The sequence below is a fragment of the Cebus imitator genome, unplaced genomic scaffold, assembly GCF_001604975.1.
Source record: "Cebus imitator isolate Cc_AM_T3 unplaced genomic scaffold, Cebus_imitator-1.0 Scaffold768, whole genome shotgun sequence".
Classification (NCBI taxonomy): Eukaryota; Metazoa; Chordata; class Mammalia; order Primates; family Cebidae; genus Cebus; species Cebus imitator.
Window position 1 is genome coordinate 524,449 of NW_016108083.1, and position 6,283 is coordinate 530,731.

Genomic DNA, 6,283 nt, shown 5'->3' on the forward strand with positions numbered 1-6,283 from the left:
TATCTGGTACAGGTGAATATAGATAAATACACAATACTGTAACACTGTATTGGTGGTACACAAGTCACTTTTAATTCTTCTATGGAAGTTATAAGACAGAAGTATAAAAATAACTAAAATATTAAATACGTTAATGAATAAAAAATATTTAACCAAAACAAGATTCCATGATATGCTTTCTATAAGAGACCTACTTTATATTTAAAGACACACATAGGCTGAAAGTGAAAGGATGGAGAAAAGATATTTCATACAAAAGATTATTAAAATGAAAACACAACATACAAAAACTTATGGGATTCAGCAAAAGCAATACTAAGAGATGCTTAAAGAAAAAATATAGCTGAATTAAATGTAAAAGAGTTTAGTTGAGCAAAGAAATATTCATGAATTGGGCAATCTCCTGAGCCAGAGTAGACTCAGATACTCCAGCGTGGCCAGATGGTGGAAGAAGATTTATGGACAGAGAAAGGAAAGTGACATATAGGAAACTGAAGTGAGGTACAGAAACAGTCAGCTTGGTTACAGCTCATAGTTTGCCTTATTTGAACATGATTTTGAACAATTGGCCACGCTTGATTGGCCAAAACTTGGTGATCAGCACCAAAGTCGGCTATGATCTGTATACAACTCCACTTAGGTTATGCTTTATGATGTGCAGAGAAATCTTTAGGCTGAACTTAAAATTATGTAAGGAGGCAGCTTTAGGATAAACGTCAGTTAACAGAGATAAGTTGATAACAATACATGAATGCGTTAAAAATGAAGAAATATCTCAAATAAACAATCTCTCTACACCTAAAGGGATTAGAAAAAGAAGGATAAGCTAAGCCCAAAGTTAGCAGGAAGAAAGAAATAACAAAGATTAGACCAGGAATACATAAAATAGAGAATAAAAACAATATGAAAAATCAATGAAAAAAGATTTGGTGTTTTTAAAAGATCAAGAAAATTGGCAACTTTGAACTTGACTAAGTAAGAAAAAAGACACAAGATTCAAATAAATAAAATCAGAAAACAATGAGATGGTGTTACAACTGATGCTATGGAAATAAAAGATTGTAAGAGACTACTGTGAACGATTATACACCAGATCCAGGAGATTTAAGTTTATCTTGAAACCTCACGAGACAAAATCACCCAACTCACGGGTATGTGAGAGTAAACCCATGGCTGGGCTCAGCTTTAAAAGGTCTTATGTGAGATCCCTTGGGGAACAGAGCTCCATCAAAACCAATCCAAAAGGCCTATGTAGAAATAATTATTCTTGCTGCACTTTATGCAAATAATCAGGCCGAGTAAAAGACTAATGTCTATTTTACAAACCACCAGTCCTATGATGATTTCCTTTTTAACAAACATGAGGACTGGAGAGACAGAAATTATGTTGCAAAACTTATCATACATTTGTCATTAAATTCTAAACCCTCTAGTTGTTTTTAAGTTTTTGCCTACCTTTTAGACTAACTCTGCTTGTTCCAGTGAACCAACCAGCAACCTGTGGCTGCAGCTCAGCAAGAACAAGAGGAATGGATAATGTAAAAATCTGGATCGATATTCTAGTTCTGAGCAATTATCCTGCAAATCTTGCCAGGCTATTGGAATCAATATGATGCCTATCACTTAGAGCTTTCCTTTTCAGAAAGTAAGACCAAGGGAACTAAACAAAGACAAACACCATGCACCCAAATCCTAGCAAGCATAACTATAGCCATGAGTTTTTTGGGTATGTCACTGGACATCCTTTTCTCTCTCCCTTGCTGGAGGAGGACTGAGTTCCACAGTTCCATCTTAGCATTCGGCTTATGATTAGGAGTCCATGCAACAACCCCACAATATACACTTTTGTCCAAAACTAATTCCAAACTTTGGGTCAAAGCCCTAGGAAAGAAAACTGGATCTAAGGGATCCAGAGGCAGACTACAACAAAGGTTAAAAGGCACAGTGCAGGTGAGTGTAGCTCATTCCTGCCAATTAAGCCAAGCCCAAGCTTCCTGTTTCATGGATAAAGGCCACATTAGTATCCGTGACATAAATAAGGTCTAGGAAATTCAAGACTACTGACAACAGGGAAGATAGGGCATACGTGGGAAGGAGTGGATGATTCCCACCCCTTAGACCCCCCTGCTTCATGGGTTTAAGTGCTTTTACACTCATGGCCACACCTGCCAAGGTTGACAGGGCTTGGGGATGCAAAGACAGAAGAGGAAAAGACGATGCTCTTCCGTCTTTCACTCATCTACCCCGGGTAACTGTTAGGCAGAGAAGGGAACCAGGGATGTCTGCTCCCCTCTTTCTAGATAGCCAGCCACTCATCTTCAGTCTGTACCACTTTTGAATGAATCCTGAACCCCTGGGACTCCTTTGAAAAAGAAAAAAAAAACAAAAAACACCTTTTTTTTCTTCTCTCCTCCACTGTCCTCTCTTCACTGACAGCTAATTGTGTCCCATACTATGCAACACTTCCCTCAGATGCATCCTCCAAAGTGGAAAGAGTTAATTTCCCAAACTTTAAACTGGTTGGTTTGGGGTTAGGCTCAGGGAAGGGGAACCCAGAAGTCCAACATGCCTGCAAAAGGGTAAAGTTTTTTTTTACCGGCTGGGCTTTTAGCCTCCTTGTCCCCATGCAAACTGATAAAAGGCCTTAGAAGTTTTAAGCTATCCTTACCCTTCCCCTTGTTTCATTTAGATACATGTTTTCTAATAACCCATTTTGTCTGTTCTTACCTTCAGGCCATCATACTCCACATGGCCATGCAACTAGAGCCGCTAATGATGGCCCCTTCTGCTGGGAACCCTTAGGTAGGCCTCTGAATGAGATCTGACTGCTGTTTCCCCCAAAACAGCATCCCCTGTCAGCAGGAAGCAGTAAAGATTGGTCTTCATCCTTATCCTCATTCTAACAGGAGTTAGATGTACTTATTTAATAGAGGGGGTAATAAGATAGCCAGGTGGGAGGGGGTCCCCCAGGAAAATACCAACCAGCCTGCTCATACAGGAGTTGTGGCAACTGGGAAGAGCCTGGCCTCACCTCTTCCTGTTTGGAAACTGGGAGTCAAACAGCATGAGGTGGGAAGTGCACGGGCAGAAACTCTGGCCTTGTGGAGACTCCTTGTTCCCCTCCGTTTCCCTTTTCATCCAATAAAACCCCGCTTTACTCACCCTTCAAACCATCTGTGAGCCTGAATTTTTGTGGCCATAGGAGGGACAAGAAACCCATCTTTAGCTGAAAACTCCTGCAACACTGAGAGCAGCTACCGGTGGCAGGTCATATGACTGTGTGATATGTGCAGGTATTGTAACATTGCTTAGCATTCCTCAGACCTTAAATCACTGTCAAGGACTAAAAACTGCGACGATGACTGGAAATATCTGTTCCATATCCAAAATAATCTATTTAGAATTGCTCACCCATTTCACTAGGTCGCTATGAAATATCAGTGCTTTTCGTTCCTTCCAAATCAGCACTTCGGCCTCTAATCCAGTGTATTCCTGAATTATGCTGTAGAGAAAAATGCAACTTCCTCCATGTGGGTCTCCCTCCTTAAGTTTTTCTTCCTCAAATTTTACAAAACTGTAACATTTAGAAAAAGACAATTGTTTGTAAATGAATCCAGGTGTACAATTGTCCAAATCATGAAAATAACTTCCTAAACCATTATTCATTGATAAATATATTGACCAAATCAGTGTTAGAATTTGATCAGTTTGTCTACAGAGACTGTGGCTACAAAATGAAAAATCACTTTCAGCTTATTCATTTGTTATAAATGCAAAAGGAGCAATGGAAATAGGATCACAATATTCTATGAAAAACCAGAAATCTTCATTTTTTCCCATAGACACTCGTTTTTAGACTATGGGGCTGATTTTCCTAGCCATGTTATTAAATATAATTGGTTAGATTACATTCCAAATTACACCAGTTCATTGGAGTAAACCTGTGTATGGGACACTTGGCATCATAAAGCTTTTTCACAGCTGGATGATGTAGAATATCCTTCAGACTCTTTGTAAAGAAGTACTGTTAGGTCAAATGAACACACAGGTAGTAATATATTAGAACTATTTTTATAAAATTACAACTCAATTAACATTTTGTATTAGGTTCAATAATATCTTAGAAAACTATAGTGTGTTCACATGTGTATTGAATGCATACATTTGCCTATACATATTAGGCTTCAATCACTAATGTTAAAACCAGCTAAACTTTGGACCTTTATGTGAATTGTGGTATGAATATATATGTGTGTGATATATATGTGTATGTATGCTCTTAAGACCCGTGGTTTTAACATAGAATTAACGACCTATATTTCAAAATTGAGGTTAAAATGGTAACAATCTGTAAATAATACTAATATTGCATATTGTTGCCTGCTCTTCCCCTGTTGGACATTGGCCAGGTAAAGTGTACACTACTGAGAACATGGCTTTTAGCTGGTTGTGTGTGTATGTGTACAGTACTCTGTGAATTAGTAATTCTGTAAAAGATGCAAATCTTGCGTTAGAGGCCAAGGAATAAGATTAAATCAGCACTAGTGGACAACTGAGATTATTGATTATTCTACATTATTCATATCCATGATATGAAGTGATTCTGGAATTTTTTTGCTAGCTACTAGAAAATAAGCTAAGATTAATGACAGCTTGATGCATGCATCTAAAAAAGTTCATCAATAGGAAAGTGAGAGCAGTCTTTTTAAATTAAATCAGAGGATATGACACAGTACCATTTCCCTGTCCTCAAAGTTTTATTACTTGAACAACACACAAAATTGCCAAGATTTTAGCCATTTGTGAAGTCCTTTAACTATATACTAGAGAGTGTCATTTGTACCTGAACCACCTTATAAAACAGAACTGCCTTTGCTCGATTATTTTCTAAATACTGAAATCCATTTATATTTGTGAATTGGAACAATGGACCAGATGATAAATATCCATACAAGGAGACAAGAATACTGTTATAGTTTTGTGGAATTTATCTATACCAGAAAATAGAATGAATCTTCCAGAAACATGAAAAATACTAGCCTGACACTGTTCATTCTTACTTTTTCAGAACTTGTATAAATCATTTGTTCTCTTTTTGCCTCAAGTTCTTTATTAATAACAGTCATGCAGGACTGTATCCTGTCTGAGATACTGTGATCAAATTAGTATGTATCCAGGGATTTCAGCCCTTGGCTGAGAATCATCATCAATGGCAGGAATTTTGATTCAGCAGGCTTGGGGTAGAACCTTGGCATATATACTTTTAAGATGGGCCACAAGCGATTCTAATATTCAGCCAAGGTATGGAATAATTCTTCTATGCTTTTTGATTCAAAGAACAAAATGGAAATGTTTAAGTCTACATTATTTCTTATGCCTTAACTACATTTTATATCTTGCTGAGAAAAAGTGTCAGTGGATATAGCACTGATAAAACTGACACAGTGTATATCATTATAAGAAAAGCTATGTACATTGTTACGTTAGAAAAATGATCAAAATGAATAGTGTACTATGGTTCTCCAGAAAGAAGAAAATATGAGGAGATATATATGTGTGTGTGTATATGTGTTTATATGTGTGTGTGTGTCTGTGTGTGTGTATATGTGTGTGTGTTTGTGTGTATGTGTAAATATATACATAGAGAGGGGGAGGGGGATGTATAGAATAATAGGAAACAAAGTTTATATATAATATATAAAAATAATAGGATATATACATATGTGTGTGTCTGTATATATATGTGTGTATATATATATATACACATAGAGAGAGAGAGAGAAAGAGAGAGAGAGAGAGAGAGAGAGAAAGCGAGAGAAATTTTAAGGAATTGGTTTATGCAACTGTGGGGTTGGCTAATCCAAAGTCTGCAGAGCTGGTTGTAGGGTACAAATTCAAGCAAAAGTTCATGTTGCAGTCTTGATTCTAATGGCTGGAAACTCAGATTCCTGTGTTTCAGTCTGGAGGGAGAATTCTGTCTTCTTGGGAGAACTTTTGTCTTTTTCCTAAAGGCCTTCAACTGATTGGATGATGCTCACCCATCCTATGGAGGGTAAATCTGATTTATTCAAAGTCTACTGATATAAAATGTTAACTCACAACTACAAAATACCGCCACAGCCACATCTAGACTGTTTGACCAAATAATTTGGCACCATAACCTAGCCAAGTTGACACAGAAAATTAACCATCACAGAAAGTAAACTTACCAAGAGCTAATAAAAGCAAAATATTTCCAAAGTGGGTCGGATCAGAGTGAAAATGATTAGGTATCTGAGGAAGG